The sequence below is a fragment of the Struthio camelus genome, chromosome W, assembly GCF_040807025.1.
Source record: "Struthio camelus isolate bStrCam1 chromosome W, bStrCam1.hap1, whole genome shotgun sequence".
Lineage (NCBI taxonomy): Eukaryota > Metazoa > Chordata > Aves > Struthioniformes > Struthionidae > Struthio > Struthio camelus.
The window spans coordinates 13,708,060-13,726,523 of NC_090981.1; the positions used below are offsets into that span (position 1 = coordinate 13,708,060).

Genomic DNA, 18,464 nt, shown 5'->3' on the forward strand with positions numbered 1-18,464 from the left:
ATATGGTTCCCTGTACAGAGTGTGGAGACAAGATTTGGGATGGCAAATGGAACAGGCCACAGGTAGGAGTAAAGGATCTTCCATTACACAGATGCCATGACAGATGACTGTAAGGAATACAAAATGCTAATTCCTCCCTTGGAATGAAGATGTTAAGTAATCTTGCTTCAGCAGCCTAAGGAGTGGAAAGTAGTTACCCTCATTCATTTTTGCACAAGGACCGAGCCAATTGGCATGAGGATAATGAACTGGGGGGGTGGGCTGCCAACTCTCATTACATGACCACCTTGTTATCAAATCTTACAGAGTACCAGCTGTGTAAAGGTGATAGATTTGGATATAACTACAGAAGAAAATGCTTAAAAACACTTTGGTAGATAATACTGTAAATGAGCTAAAGTAGTGAGTTTTCCCTATATTCAGTGACTCACATGAATTTCCTGAGCAGAAATCATCAAAACATAAAAATAAAAGATGCCATGGAAACAACCAGAGCCACTATAAAACATAAACACTCACATGTAGTAGAGAGATAAAGGAACTATGCCCTGACCTGATTTTCAGAATGGACACCTGGATGTGTATTTCCCTATCCCACTACACAGGATAGTCTCTTCAGTAAGAAAGTTTTATCTCCAAATGCAATAGAGTTTTAGATATTATTTGTAAATTTAACATTTAAAAAATGTGGGTGTTCTCAATCAGTATCTACTGAAACACTAACAAATACATTTTGTCCTGAATGATATTGAACCCTCTAAGAGCACGTGCTGCAGGATTAAGAGTGACTCTAACTCCCATGCTACAAGGTTCTATAGTGCTGTTTGCAAAATAAGGGCGATGAGCAGAAAATTGTTGAGTCCTGGGTAGAGCAAAGGATGCTGTTGCCCTGTCTTTGGGACACCCTGGGAATTGAGATTCACCAACTGCTTTGCAGTTGCTCCACTATTTAAGAAAGGGAGTCAACTGCAGTGGATACTCCGTCCTCCATCGAGCTCACACTGCCTATCTGGCTCAGCCCTATTGCCTAGCCCAAAGGAGCAGAGAGAAGCCTTCCTCTTCTCCCACCCTAGTCCACTCACCTCCCAACCCATGTGAGAGAGGATAAGTCAGTTTTGTGGCATTCCTGGGCCGCTAGCTATGATGCAGATAGTTCACACAGATGTAACAAAGTGGTTTATATGCCTTTGCCAGCCCTGATCCATCATGTTAGCCAAGTTAATAGTTGGCTGAAAAAATATAATCTAAATACTTTAAGTAGATTTCTGTATCAGTTCCTGTATAGCACACTAGCAGATTTAGATTATAGTTCTACAGTCAGTAAATATAGCCATATTTAGATTATACAAGATACTAATGTATTGAGAGCTACTAAACGACCTCTACAGTCTTGATTTCAGGAATAAGGGCTCCCCCCCTGCCAAATGATTTAATGAAGCACTAAACGAACAAGGTTTCCTATTCACTGAATGACAACTCCATTTCTTTCAATAAAGTGGAGACCAGTTCCTGCAAGAGCATGAGAAGTGCTGAAGGCAACAAGGGTAAATCATCAAAAAAGTTATTGATGGAAGAGAGAGACAGAGGGAAGAGGTCAGCATGCTGATTCTCAAAGGAAGCAGAATACTAAATCAGTATCATTCCAGTTAACACTGTTATTTTTACAGAACAGCCAAACTCCAAGGGAAATCTCTTTGGTCTTTAAAGAAAATTTACGGCAATTTACAAGCCTGCTGGATGTGGAAATATTTTTACTACATGTTTTGCTTGTACACCCAAGAGATACTTGCAGGGGATAATGAAACTACTTGCTAGTCATGCTGGACAGTTTAAGGTACACACTCAGGTAAACAGAGAGTTCAGTATTCACATTAATCAAAACTATGTTCAATTCTTTAGTCTGCTCCCACTCTTCTTATTTGTGATTTTAAAGTTGAGTGTGTGACAGACACATCCTCAAAGAGATAGCTGTAAGCAAAATGACAGAAAACCATTCATTTTTGGAGTGCCAGCATCTTACAACTAATATTAGCTTCTCCTCTCTACTCAGAGCAGCTGTTCTGCAATGTATGGAATTTTCTATAAGGAACACAACCCTGATCAAGGCATAGTATTAAAAATCAACACCCTTCTTCAAGAAATGATGGAACATCATGATGCATGATAATACTTACTTTCCTTTCCCCTTTCTAATTAATGTTAATTTTCTTTTCAAAAATTTTACAGCAACAAAAAAAAAAATCCTCCACCTTGATTTTCTAGCCTCTTCAAGTATTATGCCTAGAACATTTTGATCTCAGGACAAAGCTTCCAAAAGAAACCCCTGTAGGATACAGGGGCACAACAGACATGCACAACACACCTTCTCTAAAGCAGCCAAGGCAGAGCTCAAGCACAGTGCTCGAGTGTGGCTCAGGTTCAGTGATCACGTCTTATCATTTTGAGCTCTCCAACTATTTTGACAGCTCCGTCTGCAAACGTGCTGACTCCACAGAGCCCCAGCCTTGCTACATATGTGCACTTTACTTCTGCACACACAAAGTAGGAGCTAGGGACTCTTAAAAGTTTTTTTAAATATTGCTAATGCAAAGTGGAAACAAATGCAATGCACTAGGCAAGATAAATCCCAAGCAACTAATGCCAACTTAGGGGAAATCAGTTATACATTGAGCTCTGTGTGTATAATAAAACAGATTTTGTACAAAGCTGTTTTTAGGAAGTTTTATCCAGGGAAATTTTTCTTCAGCTGATCCCCATTTTGGACCAAAACCAATAATCAGAGCCTTTGCATAGCACAGAATATTAATCATTTAAGTTCATAGAGTTTAAAACGTTTAATATTAAAAACAGAAAATAATGCTCAGTCTCAACTACAACAGAGCTGGAACACCAATGAAATACCTGTTACCCGTGTAGCAGATTCATGAGCAAGTCACAATATTCACAAAATACCAAAGTACAAATAGTTTAACGTTTAGTGAAGGTATTGCTGTCAGTATGGCTGTCAGTAATTCACATACTGACATATGTGAACAATGCTCCTTACATTTAGTAAAGTCTATCACTATACTATATAGCCTACTTCCCAGTTACTAGAATATTAAGCAATAAGGTAAGATTTGTAAGATTTGCCCTTCGGCAGGTTCTTTTGAGATGATGGTAGAAGCAAAAAGCTGCAACTGATAAAAACTAAGACCATATGAACACTGTATAAAGACATAGAAAGCAGTCATCATCAAAATTAATTAATCTAAAACCATACGTGTTATAACTTAAGGTAATGATTAAATAACATATAATGTAATGTGAAATGCAAGTCTCCAGAAAGAACTGAGAACAGATATTTTGCATTTACCTTTGGTATCCAAAAGTGTCAAGACAGTTCTGGAAGATACTTTCAATGGTTAACCCAGACCTTAAAAAAAAAATTAACATGGGTTTTAGAGAACACACAAACAAAACAATTTTTTTCACATAAAAATTAACCCTGTAGGAGCTGAGCAAAACCCTGAATTCAAGTAGTAGTTTGTAATGCAGTGGTACTACATTCTTGTTTTTTTAATGAATAATATCACTAGAGGTGACATGAGCAAATAAAGACAGATTAGATTTTGTGTGTTTAAAACTCAAATGATAAATTCAGTGCTTATGAGGGTTTACAGAGACAGTGCAAGATGCTAAACTACATTTATGAAACATGTAAAGTATGAGCAGGTGCGCTACATCTTTTTGAGTGGATTTTTGTTTCTCTTAAGGAAAAAAAATCACAGAGGAAGTAAATTTAGCTGGAGACATTCAAAATCAGTATTTTATTAAGGAAGCAGTGCAAATGTAAAGACAAAATACCAAAGAAAGAAATGAAATGTGAACTTCTTTAGATTTATGGATTTTAAAAGGCACTGCTGGATTTTAATCCCCAAAGTTACCAAATATCTAATATATTTCAGTTTTGGCTTTTTTGCACTTTCTTTCCTAATAACATTTACAGTGAACTCACAGAACAGTCTGGAGCCACAACTGCTATGAAAGGAAATATTTTGTCATGATCAAGCTGAATAGGACTGAAATAAGCATATGCATAGGTATTTGCAAATTCAGAAATTGTATTTCCCCTTTTTCTTTTGTAAGCAACTTTTTTTGAATTTGCTTCATTTTTGACTGATGTTGAAGAGACTTCTCAACTTACATGTGACTCGATTTCCCAGAAAAAAATTCCTTTATTCTTTGATCTTAATTTCTTTATCACACTGTCAATACTAAAAAACAATACTTGAGTAAGCCCTAAATGAACGTAATCTATTCTGCTTCTCGGAATATTTATGTCATGTGCATGGCAATGCCTTGGTAAGACTCCTTCTAGTACTTGCAGCTAACTTCACATATGCAGTGTAGACATATGACCAACAAAGTATTTGTGAAAAGAACAGTCATTTTGAAATTCTGGAGTGGGAAGCAAGCAACTCAACACAATTTTTATTTGGATTTTTCTTTTTGAATTACATGACACAGAAATTCATTTTTTAAACCCTGACAAAGCTGTGCTCAATATTCTGAGTCTAAAGATTTATTTCTGGACTATATCAGTGACTAAGAAGGATTTGTAATGAACCTATCAGTCATTTTTACTGAACAATTTTAAAACATCTATAAATACTAATTTTCACTGTGCCCATGGGAGACAGATCAATCATTGTTATACCTGACATGCAAATGGGAAAACTAAGGCTCAGAGACTCGAAAGGAGTCAAGCAATATGTTAGTGGGTGACCCCAGAACATAGTCACAGAGTCAAATTTTCTGTATGTTTACTGATCATATATATTAATTTTTTTAATTTGGCTAGTTTCTTTTAGAATGGCTAAAGATTTAAATTACTGATGTTGATATGTATAACAGCGGCATCTTTCCAGACATAGGTTATATCCTGGGTTAGATTTTCTTATCCTTGTTGCATCCAAGATGAAAAAATTTACCTTCAATCTCTTCCCAGTATGACACCAGCACTTTTGAGGCAGAATTAACAGTTGCATCTTCCACTCCCTTTTTTAATAGAGAAAAACATAATGTACCCTTGTGTTGTGAGATCTGCCATCCCTACTCACGCTTCTGAGAGAAGTCTCATTAAAATGAATGGGTCTACCTAACAGAATAAAATTCTGCCACTGTGAGTTAGAGGTGGGAGAATCTGATCAAAATAGAAGGTCAATTGGCTACTCACTGAGTAACTGTTGAATGGTATCTGCAAAAAGTATGCAATCTGGTCTTAATAAGCTTGTCCAAGATATTCAGGAATTTTGGCACAACACCATAAATCAGTCATCAAGTGCCTTAACCATAAGAAAGTCTTTCCTTGCAAATGCTACCCTATGTCATTCATCTACTAAGATAGGCTTGTATACACAGGATACGGCGTCATACTGAAAACTGTAAGAAGCTACAGATTAAAAAAAAAACATTCAGATACAGTGACAAAAAAAGCCATTTATACATGCTTTCATTCTCTATTCTTTTAGTAATTTTCTTCAGTTTTTGATCAGTCATATATGATGGTGCAGGCCAAGGACACTTTATGTGGAAGCAGCACTAGTCTATTCACTACTGTTAAGCAACTTAGGCCCAAACTTTTCTTCAACAATGTCTTCACAAGTAAAAGATGACACATCAGCCAGGCTGAGGTGGCTTAAAGAGTCCCAGGAGGGAGAACAATTCCCATAAAGACAAATGAATCTTCCCAATCACTAAATCTGTATGTCAAAATATCTCTTTAACATTAGGAGACACTACTGTCACAGGAAAAAAAAAACCCTCAGATCATGTGGTGCAAATAATCACAGCAGTCAAGCAGAAGCATTTCTACATAGCCAGGATTCTGAATTTTCAGGAAATTACCATTCCACATGTCTGATCACTATGGAAATTAATTTTCTACAGATAACCAAACATCAACAACATGCTTGTAACAGAGTATTGTTCTACATTCAGGTGAATTATTTACATCCAGAATTGGTCACCTTTTAGTAGTACCTTGTTATTTGTGCAAGTTTGTTACATTTAGAGCATTTGAGTGCCAGGTCCTTCAGTATAATTACCTTTACCTTACTACAGTCCTCTAAAAATTGGTGTCTAGTCTAAGTTAGTTAGCTGAGTCCCTTCCACAGATAATGGAGAGAAAGAAAAGCATCTCCAAAGAACCAGTCAATTCACTTACATTGGGATAGCATGACTTTTTTCTTGAGGTTTTATTTCTGTCCAGTTACTACAGAGGGCATATACAGGACTAGCTTAAACTAGACTCCCAAATTTTATATAGCCAAAGGTAGATTGGGTACCTCCTGATCTACTTATCTGTCTCAAGCAATAACATCACAATAAACATTTTGTATTTGTTATTACATGAATCAAAACCTGAACCAGAGCTAGCACCTATGGAAAATACCCTTATTTGTGTATTTAATTTGTTTTTACATAAGGATGAGAAACACAGCTTTACAATGTCAGTTTTTCAATTTTTTCAGAACCTAAGCTAAACTTAAAGGGCAAGATTTTTCTCGGAAAAAGCTATGCAAAATAATAAAACTTTCTATGTAGTGCCTTTGGTTAATCTACCTTCTGTTGCTTTTAGAGCCAACACCAGCTCATTTCAAAACACTGCCTTTGAAATGAGCTTACAACACTGAAGGGAATTGCACTGCTCTGACAGCATGCTAATCCAGGCAGAAACAGCACCAGTAAATTGCTCAGTCTCTCCTGAAACTTTGATGCTTTTCTTAAGGGCAAAGACTACAAGGCTGCCATCTCCCTGCCTACAGCGCCCTCAGTTTCAGCTACACCCTTGTCATATGACTATGTAGTTTGCTTTGTTTGTACTTTCTCTCTTGTTCACACTTTTTTTTTTACTTGGGACATTCTTGTTAGCGCCCATCAAAAAAGCAACTTCAGGCATTCACTATTTTTTTTTCCAAACATATAAGTAATATGCATACTGTTGTAAATATCTAATCTGCACTTGACCGAGGGTCTACACTGAAGAACTGTGAAGTCCTTGGAAAGGTTTCCACTGACTTGTTGGGCTTTGGATCAAGCCCAAAAGATAGATCACAAACAGATTGATGTTGCAAAACAAATGTCCTGGAGAAAGAACATAGAGCCTGATATTTATAAAGGCTGCAGTTCAGTAAAACATCCATATTCAGAAAGGGCACTTACCACCTGCTTATGTTGCATTTAAGCACCTGTATGGACTTAAATCTAGTGTGTATTTGATTTCCTGAATGGCTTTTTGGTTAAGGTGCTGTATGGGGCCACAGTAATCTGGGTTCAATTGATTAGCACTTTACACATGTGTTAGAGTTCTTGCAAGACTGGGCAAGTTTTAATTGCTTTGTACTGCAGTTCTCCTGCTATAAAATGAGAATGCTAGTACATCCGTTATCTTCTTCCTTGTCTATTTGTTTAGACTATAAGCTGGTCAGCCTAAGAATGATCTCCTAACACACATACATACTGTGCATGGCCACATTAAAGGCCTCTGAAAGCAAGTTCTGTACCATACTAATGCTAATGATAATTTCAAAGTTAGTATTTTAAAAGATCGCTATATAGCAGGCTTTCATTGCATTGGGCCCCAAGGCATTCTAGAAACTTTATGCATAAAAGCCACTTCCTCAACCAAGGAAGAGAAACCACTTTTAGAACAAAATGTTGCAGCAAATAAACAGGGCACATTAAAGTACTTTTTTTTTTTGGAGAAAGGAAGGCAAAAAGACTGCCATATCCAATTGAAAATACTTCATTGAACACATTTTCTTCATCTGGTATAAATATTCTATTGACACTGACCATTTTCAAAGTAAGCCATTCCAGCTAAATAACAAGGCATAGTTAGGACCAAATCCAAGACTCATGAGAGATTAGTCATTCTATCAACTGCCCATAGCTTCTTCCAGATTTCTCCCCACCCACTTGCTTTTTTTTTAATTTTATCCAGCATATATATTTTGGCTTATAAGAAAAAAAATGGAGGGATCAAAAACACTGGAAAAAAATCTTTCACAATGATTTGCTTTGGGAGCTGGGTGCCTACCAGCTATTTGTCTCTATGAAAATCATTACCTTTGTGACAAGTAGTTTTCAATGTGAGTAACTAAGAAAGGAAGTATGAAAGAAGGAGACAGATATACCTGTGTAGCTGAGTAGTTTGAAATTACAGCATTATTTTAACATTATTTAGTACTTAATTTGCAATTTTTTAAGACATCCAAGGAATGCAGTTAGTAAGTCTGAGTTATTCACAGTACAAATATTAGAGCTGTAACACAAGCCTTCCTTTGTCTATTGTATTTTATTAAAACCATAGCTTTATTAGTCCTCTTATTTATTTTACTGAATCAAGTTAAATAAAAAATACCAACAGAGAACCTCAAAGAACAGAACTGAACTGCTCAAAAATATTTGCAGTCATAAAGAGCACAAGCAGCTGCAACTCTAATTTATCTGAGGCTGGTGAAACTCACCCTGTGTTACAGGGCCTTAAAGACACAGAGTCTTTGCATGGCTCACATGTTGGGCAGATGTGGAGAGGATCAATTTACAGCAAGGACTGTAAGCCTTGGGGGGAACAGAACCACTGGGAGTTTTGATCAACTTTAGTGCACCATGATATACAGACACAAAAGAAGGGTTGTTGTTGTTGTTGTTGTTGTTTGGTTTAGTTTTTAGACAAACTGTAGACCATTCTCAAATTATATATCAGAAAATAAGACGCCTCAGTCACAGGTGGGAAGTAGTGTAGATTTCTTACAGAATGATCAAGATAATGTAGGGCTGTGGCCAGTGCATTTGATATCAGAAAGGCTTTAAAAACAGGAACAGGACAAAACAGGTAGGTATTGTTTGTCCTTCTTGCCATTAGACTTTCATAAACAGATGAAATCTTTCTTAAGGGCAAGTAAGGAGATTCTGAAGGACAAAAAGGTGGCGTTAGGCCTGTCCCACACTGTTATTCAGCCACAGTCCAGAAACAGAAGGATTCTGTCTTGGAGAATGGAGTCCTATAGCTAAATTGCCATCAACATTGAGTCAGAGCAGGAAGCGAAGTATCCCCATAAACTAGGCATATAATCCTCCTCCTCTGGGTACAAAGGGCAGCAAAAATCAATGATTGCCATTAAGAGGTTACATCTGTATCTTTGAACTGCTCATCACTGGAAATGTCTTTGAAAAAAATCTCCAGTAACTAAAAACTGAAAGACTTAAACCCTGGAAGAATGAGAATCTTTTAGATATAGCCTGCTGTATCACATAGCAGAAAATTCATGTAGCATTACTCCAAAGTAATGATTAGAGAAAATTTCCACACTGTTGTATGATTGCCTTCTGCCAATGTTAATCCTGTTCTCATTGCAAAAGTCTCCTATAAGATAAATTCTACTCTTTAACTACACTAGTTTGTCTCTATTGCCACAGATGAGAGTAGAATCTGGCTTGATTCCATACTACTATTTTATTATTATTATTATTCAGGCCTGTCTCTATTACAAACATTAGGATGTTGGAGTGCTTAATATTTTTCAAGTAATGAGCTTTTCTTAGTTTTAACATTAAAATATTACTTGGTAGAATTGCGTAAGTCTGTGAGGTTGTGTGCTATGAAAGCTTTAACTGTGGCTCTCATCAAGTCTGTTTCATTCCTATGATTGAAACTTTGTGCAACAAAACATCCATCAATACAAGATCTCTAAAAATATTTAATTTTTATCTTTTCTCCTTTTGCTTTTTCCTCAGGCAAATATTTGTATAATAACAACAGAGTGCACTCAAAAGTGGAAAAGCATCTTTGTGGCAGATGATAAGAAATAAAGTCCTCCTGTATGTCCAGATGTTCTATTACTCTTGACATTCCTGTTGATATCCTCACTCAAGGTAATTTTGGCAGTAGATAAGTTCAGATATGCTATATGTCTGGTTGCAAAATAAATTACCATAGATCTGACATTTTGTCAATACATTCCAGAGGGTGATGCAAATCAAATGGAGCCATACTTCCTTTGCAGTGGTCTCACTAAAAGTTTAAATACTTTGGCATATACCTAGGCTGAAAACCAGATGCTTTATTCAAATAAGACTTTGTACTAGATTTAGGTTTTGGAGAAACACAAATGAAAAAAGGAAGGAAAATGGAGATTTTATTAACAAATCTACATATACTCCTGTCATTAAATAATTCACTTCCCCATATATTCCATTTCTTTTTCTGATTATTTTTGGGCTGGAACCCCATATCCCATAATGTAAACAAAATAGCACCCCAAGATATATCGTTGGAAAAAAAACCCACCACCCAAACTAAACTCATGATGCCACAAAACACATTATCCCAATGATAACTAGCTTCCCTGCCACCCTTCCCCTGCCACAAGTCTTATAGGCTATCATTTTTAAAAAAATCTATACCTTGAAGATATGGAATAGGACTAAATTTAAAATATCTCTTCTGGCCTGGTTCTGTCCTGGGAGATATTGTTACTATGTAGCTCACTACATCTGGATTACAGTTAAACCATGGCTAAAAATTCTATTTCCATCACTGTGGAGTGTAAGAAGAATGAAACAATTATGCAGACTCTAAAGAGTCCACAACTACAAATTGCCCATTTTTTACAGGGTATTTCCCTATGCACACATTTTGGTGGAAGGCATGAATTCAGTTACTCCAATGTATGCAGAAATCTCTTAACTGTCAAGATGACAGACTTTGCTATTAGTATTATTATGTGCGTGCGTGTGTGTACGTGCACATGCACGAGCACATTTGGCAGAGGATATGTCCTTTATTTCCTTCACTCAACTAACACTGGTACAGGTTATATAAATATGGTGAGGAAGAAAAGGACATTACCTCTTCTTTCTCCACAGGGGAACTGCTGCAAGTAAATGATTTTCTTATTTGCTGGCTGAAGGGACTATTTGGAGATAATCTTTTTTTTTGAAACAACTGAAAATGAAAGAAGTTTTCTCAAGAAAAGAAAATCTTTTTTTTTAATAATATTTTTTCTTCCTTATGACATTTTAATGCTTTTAAATAGAAACATAATTTTGAAAGGAAAAAATCAAATGAAAGTATTTTGAAATGAAAAATAAAAGTGTTTCACTAAAAAAACTCAATACATTTGACTTTTATGAATTTCCTCTCCCCTTTTTTTCAGCTAAAACTATTCACCCAAATTTATGAAGAGTTCTGGAATCCTGCTCCCCCAAACTGTATTTTCCAGCAAATGAACTATTTGAAGAAATTATTATCTGCCAAGCTCCGCTACCAAGAGAACCTGTATTTGTAGTCTGCAGTAGTCCAGAGCAAGCCAACAGATAAGTAGGGGTGAATTCAAAGCTCTATTACAGACTAGCCATATCATCTTTAGCCGATCACATGCAGGAGGATTTTGAAGAGCACGTGAGGCACTTAACGCTGGATTTCCATTAGCGATTTCCATCTTTCCCCATCTGGCAAACTGTGCAACAAGCAGGGGCCAGTAAGGGACTCATGCTCGCAAAAAAGCATCTTCCACATCTTCCCAGATGCAGGGCAGCATTCTGGCCTCCCTGCTCTGGGGTGCCATGTGCCAGTGGCAGCTGGTGGGAGGATCACAGATGAAGCTGAGCAGCTGGGCCTGGCACTTCAGATCACATAGCAAACAGGACCTCACCACTGCCTTACTAACATGTGAGTTAAAGGCACTGCTGGCAGGGAGCATGGGATAGCGACAACTCAGCAAGTCTCGTGTGTGTATATATGTAGGAGAATTTAAAGAGAGATTAGAGACACAGATACATGCATACACATGCATTTAAAAACAATACTCTGAACAATACTAAATGAGAACCTCAACCACTATTTCTGGCTAGCACAACTGATATTTAGATCTGTTTTCTACTTTCTTCTTCAGCTTTTCTAGCCTGATTCTCACTTACTCTTTTTGTTCAGGGATGTCTTCAAACAGCATGTAAAGAAAATCCTGGAAAACAAACAAAGCACTACATTTAGTACATTTATCAAGAGATACCTCTGTGTCTACAGAACCAGCATTGAATTTGTAAGGACTGCAGATTACAGAATGGTAAGGAAGAAGTTATATATCCACTATAGTGTTATGCTGCTCAATTATTTATACAACATACATTGTGTTTGTCAGTTTTCCAACCCACTCAAGCAAAAAGTGTCAATATTGAAAGAAAATGGGCTTGAAAAGCCTGCTATTTTAACACAATCCTACATTCATGTTTTTATTTAATCTATAATATACACACACAAACTATATTAAAAGAACACTCTTAAAGGCTGCAGATTCACAAGCTAAGAAACACCAGAATTAAGGCTGTCCTTTATGTTCTCTCCAATGTGCTTATGTTATCACACTGTCTATAATTGCATGACCACATGCTTTTTTCCTTTTGACTCAAACCTGATCTAAAGACCACACCTACTCCTCATTCCCTGACAAAAGTCATACTGTTGCTGCCAACCACATCAACCATGGAGTAAAATTCTTCAAAGAAAAAGTAGCTACATTTTTTTCCTGGATTTAGAAGGAAAGTGCTAGGCCAGTGGAACAGTATTACTATCATCCTCACTTGTAACAGTATGATATGCCCTCTTTATAAGTTACACCTGATGTCATTCAAAGGCACCCCACGCTGTACACGATCCAATTCTAATGACAATCACTTTGACACAATGCACTACCTGCTTTGTTCCGCTCAACAACTGCATAGAAAGAGGAATTATTAATATGAATTCTCCATGTATATGTTATTTTATAGAGCAATATATCAACTTTATTAATACTAATCTTTGTGGAGACAAGTTTCATAGCCTAATAATGTTCCTTGCTGCAATGTATGAGTGCAGGCTGATTTCTGATTGCAAGTACTTTCTCTCTAAGGTCTCGAAGAACGTTTTCTAAAAGGCAGAGAACTTTTATTTGGGGGGAAATAGGGGCTCTGTGAAGGCATTCAACAAAATATGCTGTTTCTCTATCTGATGATGGCACTGTTTGTTAGGGAATCAAAGAAAGACTGACTGCACAAACTGAAACTATTGGTAACACTGTAAGTCTTTCTCCTTTAGATTATAACCCAGGTGCAGGCTAGGTCACATTGACTGTAAAATCTGCTTATGAAGAAAGGTGAATTACACAGTGCTGAGCTCAGTGCTGCTGTGGCAAGATTGCTATCATTAACTGTGCTAGCTACGTAAGGATGGCTCTGTCCAATTACAATGTATTGCTGACATGATGATGCAGTGAGAAATTCCCTTAGTTCATACTATTACTTGCAGTTCTGTACCATTATTCTGTATGTCAGTAGCGAACTACTGACTCTACCACTAGGATGTTTCTAATCTTGAACTGTTGTGGGGAATCAGACAGATACCTCTCTCTGTTCACACATGTTGATATTAATAGGGAACATGGAATATTAAAGGGCAGATGATAGCCTCTTGTTTGTGGAAAAACTCAAATCAACATATTTCAAGTACTCTATGACCAATACATAATTTCATTTAACTACTCTAACTGGAATATGAATGGGGGTTATATAGAAGAAATTGAGATTTCATGACTAGAAGTGATATATCTAAAAGGACATTCAGTTGGCAACAAATGAACTCCAAATGCATTTACATCCAATTTCTTACAGAAATTACAGACTCAAAGTTAAACTATCCCTGTCAATTACGCAGCTTGTAAATAACTTAACTAAATGGTAAATGTTACTTCATCCCCTTTGAGGGGAAAAGTATGTATAATACAAATAAGCACTCTTCCTAGGATCCTGATTATTTTGAATTCCCTCCCCATTCATCTTCCTGCTTTTTATTTAGCAAAATCAGCAACATATTGAAATCTTTCTTATGCGGTTTTGGTAACAAGCCCAGAATCCTCCTCCAAAGACTACAACTTCCTATCAGAGTGAGCATTTTTATACTCCCCAGCTTTATGCTCTATTATCAGGCAGCAATCTGTAGCCAGACAGGACAACAGCTTAAAGCCTGGCTACAGAGCCACTGACTAGCCCCATCTAAAAGACAAATTTTTTTACCCTTTTATCCCTTGCCAATGAACTGCACTCAGATTACTGGCAATTCCCTACAGCAAAATGACCAACAATCACAGCAACCAGGAAAACATAGCATGCTAGAGGATCTGACAAGCATCTGGTAAACTTTCCTGTGGACGTTTAAGGTGATAGCAGCCCCTGGATGTCCTTTCTCTCTGCATTTCTCTGATTGAGGTTACTGCCCTGTATTCCTGCCTGAGCTGCCCAAATTCACAGTCCAAAGCAACTTGCACAAAGCAACTTTCATCATAAGTCTAAGCTAACATACAAGACTGAACTGCTCCAGCTGAAGACAGTATACTTGTCCTCTTAGGTATAGGATGAATAACTAAGGGAAGCAAGTCCTAAATTACCCCATCTATATTTGTAAGAGGGCTTCTGTCAGAGCCCCAGGTCCTTTACACATAACATCTACCACTTCCTACATGTCAAAACACCTTAGAGCAGGTAAGCCCATTCTTGGACTAGATAAGTTGGAAAAAGTATGTTGATTATGACTTAATTTACTGAAAAAGTGTTTGCATGCCTCCTTGCCTTATTGATGGGAAGGTTCAAACTAGACCCCAGGCAGGGAAGTGAAAGCATGCAGCTGGAAGATGCCTCCTCCGAACACTTTGACCTTGGAGTCTATATTTTCTCAGATTCAACTGAATTGCTTTAATTTCTTCAGAAAATGCACAGATTCTCACTGTCCATTAGCAATACTAAATATATCACTGCCTAAAAATTTGAATTAAACACAGATTTCTTCTATTTTACATGTATAAACATATAAGAATACACATATAAACATTAGAAAAAGATGAGGAACTATGCCTGTTTTATACCAATGGTTCTAGATAGAGCCCTCAATCATTCTTTGGACTTCAATTTAAGATTATCCAGCAGAAAATCATATGGAAGATGCATTTGACTATGATTATTTAAAATACATCTCATTAAATAAAGCAAAAGCTGAAGCTATGATTCAGCAGGCACTAATAAAACCCACAGACGAGGGAGCACTCCCAAAGCATGTTTGCTCTGGTCAGAATTTAATTGAAGAACTAATCTTTTTTCCTATCAAACTAAACCGCATAACAAGCTGCCATGAAATTTTCAGCCTGAAGGATGCTAAATGGAAGCTAAGCAAATAGGAAAACTTCAGATCAACAGAGAAGTGAGAGACTACTATAACCAAAGTAGAAAAGCAAAAAAGTATTTCACAGTTGAAGACTGAAATTCAAAACTTGGTAAGTTCGGCAGCTATGGGAAGTATTTGTGTACTGTATCAGAAAGGTCCAAGACATTTTCAGACATATAGGACACTTTCCTGAAATAAAGCAATTATACTTGTAAAACTTACTGCTTCTTTAAGATCTTTATACTTGAGATAAGAGATACCAAAAGATACTTGGATTTCTATATACCTATATTCTTGGACATTAAAATATGTGACACAATTAACTGACTTTTTATCAGTCATCTGTATTAGACACGATTATAACACATCTGGGCTCCTTCTAGCTTCATTCCTCTCTGCTGACTTCTCCAGGCCTATTTCTAGCCCTACTTCATTGCTTCTCCTCACCACGCCGTTGGCATCAGGGGCGTCCCGCTGACGGGCGGGCGCTCGGGTCCGCAGGCCAGCTGACGGTGGGGCCGAGCGCACGCAAACGTATGCGGCTTGCTCCCTTTTATAGCCGGTCAGAACCATGCCAGCCCCCAGCTATGCCAAAGCCGTACGGCTCTAGGCAATAGCAGTGCGCGCATCCCCAGGTGACCTCGTGCTCAGCCCGCAGCACTGCTCCGTTGGCAACGATGCGCCCATGAACGGGTCGTTCTGCGGGGAATGGCTCCACAGCGCCGAGATGTTTGTGGTGTGGGTCTGCGGTGTCACTCCGCCTTCGTCTGGACTTGTCAATCACGGGGTCGTTGGAGGGTGCGCCCCCAGGCCGCAGCGACCCCGCAGTGTGGTGGCGCCGGCCGTGGCGCACCCGGCGTTCGTTAACGCCTGGGGAGACCCCAGAGCGAGCCCCTCTTCGCTGGGCTGCGCCATCCCGCAGTCCCACCCTTGCCTGTGCGGCGCCTGTCAGTCTTGACAGAATAAGAACATACTAAAATCCAGATACAGAGTTTATTCAAGAGTCTGTTGTGATTTATGATTTTCTAGTCAAACACTGGGCTTTGGAAACTGAGTAAGGCAAACTGTAAAGATTGTATTATCAAATATTCATGTAGTTGTGGAGAGTAAAAAGGGTAACAAAATATTTTTGTTTTTGCAATGTCATTTCCAGTTGTGCAACTACAATAGAATTTTAGCTCTGTTAGTAGCAAGGAAATGTCTAGCAAATAACGTTCCCCTTTAGTTGCTTTATTTTTTAAAAAAGTTTATTGTTTAAGTTGGTAATGAGGTAGTATGTGTTAAGAGCAGAGAATGAAGCACTACTTTTGTTTTTCCACTGTTTGAGTAGTGCTAACAGTAGAGTGGATGCTGTGATCTTCAAATTGCACGTGGGTGAAGCCAGCCCAAGTGCTTAGGTGAACCAGAAGTTTGAACTGCTAAGCTGCGTGTTTTTTTTTTTTTAAATAAGCTCTACAGTTAATTGAATGATGGAACTTTCTGTTTCATGGTACATGGATTTTTTTTTAATGTAGATTTCTTTTTCCAGCTTTCCTTTTGCAAGCCTCATCAGGGATAACAGTAGTAAGTCTTGCTGATGTGTAATATAGTATTGTTTTGTTGTAGGTTTGCTTTCACTTTTTAATGAAGATCTATAAAATTTAAGAGTTAAGAATTCAATGACACTCTCCCTTGTCACATAAGCTTCGTTGCTTTGGAGATATCTCAAGATATAGTAGACTAATATTCAGAATGTGGGCAATTGTTTTCATTGTTTTTACTTTCTCTCTTCACCACAAATTCTGAGGCTGAGAACCTTTACAATTATTTTGGACAAGGTGAAAGTATAACACCACAATATTTAAACTTACCACTTGTACCTCTATTTATTTTAAATCTTGTATTCATTTAAATACTGACAGAATGTTTGTTCAATAAGAACTTGAATAATGAATGGTATGCATTATTTTTTGCTTTACTGCTTCTGCATTTCCAATTACTACTGTGATTGCTTATCTACCTATAGCAGATACCTACACAAATATAACCTTTAAGTTAAGATTTCTTACAGAGAAAGTAAATACATTTACAGTCAGATATATCCTATCCCCTGTGCATTTTTTTCTTTAAGATAGTGACCAAACTTCAGTCTTGCCATGCATTTATTAATACACAGTTGCCTACTCTGTAGATTGACTCTTTCCAATAATTTCAATGGCAGGTGGATTTAGGCCGCAATGAAACAAGGCAAAAGCACAAGAAGCATCACTATGGCCTTGTGACCCATTTATACCTGATTCTCAAGCACAGCCATCTAGGAAAGTTCAAAGCATCCCACTCAAGGTAAGAATATTTATGGCACACAATCAGTATGCTTTCACAGTATACTATATAGCTTTTATTATGTACCATGCAGCTCTACTTTTTCCAACAAAGCAAATATCTTCAAATGAAGGAAAGCATATATTTTTGACCTAAGCTAAGCACATAGCTATGCACATATTGCACATATTAAAGTAAAAAGTAGCCTAAGAAACCTTAAATAAAAGCATAATTTATTCTTTCTTGAATAAATAAAAAACACTGAGCATATTTTTATTCAATTACTAAAATTGGTTGTTTCTGAGCTCAGAAGCAGCATATAATATTTCAGCTTGTGAGACTAGAGTTAGTCTGCAAATTGACATTTCACAGCAGCATTCAGGGCAAAAGGAGAAACCACTAGTAGATTAGCAGGTCCACTACAGTGCTATCTAGCTACAGTGACTAATAGCATAACATGCTAGGACTTCTAGCTAGGACTACTACATTGTAGTATTTACGCAGTCTACTGATATAACTGATTTCATGTCAACCAGGAGATCTAACAAGCTAACCTTTTCCTCACAAAAACATCAGCACCTTTCTTACAAGCAGATTAAAACACTGGGCTGCTTCTTGCTTTCGGCAACTTCAGGATTTCTGTAATTTTCAAAAAGTTTCCAGCTGTGTAATAGTGAAGCTTCATATTCATGATTTTGGGCACCCTAGTGTAGATGAGGCTGCTATAGTCACTGGCACTTTCCAGTGTGCCAAATATAACTGCTCAGGGTCTGGGTGACATGGTACAAGAAACAGCTACAGCAGTGGAAACATTAATTCTCTTAATACCCTAAGCGTTCCTCCAGAGTTGCTGCAGTAGAGCTACTATGCCTCCCTTTTGGGTGACTTGACATCCAAACAAATCCACAGGTCTGTGGGCTATTTG

At 37.5% G+C, this 18,464-nt stretch overlaps 1 pseudogene; it reads right to left on the bottom strand.

The window, feature by feature from the left end:
* LOC104148639 (aminopeptidase O-like) overlaps positions 1 to 18,464 on the bottom strand; it is a 199,263-nt pseudogene that overhangs the window by 94,640 nt on the left and 86,159 nt on the right.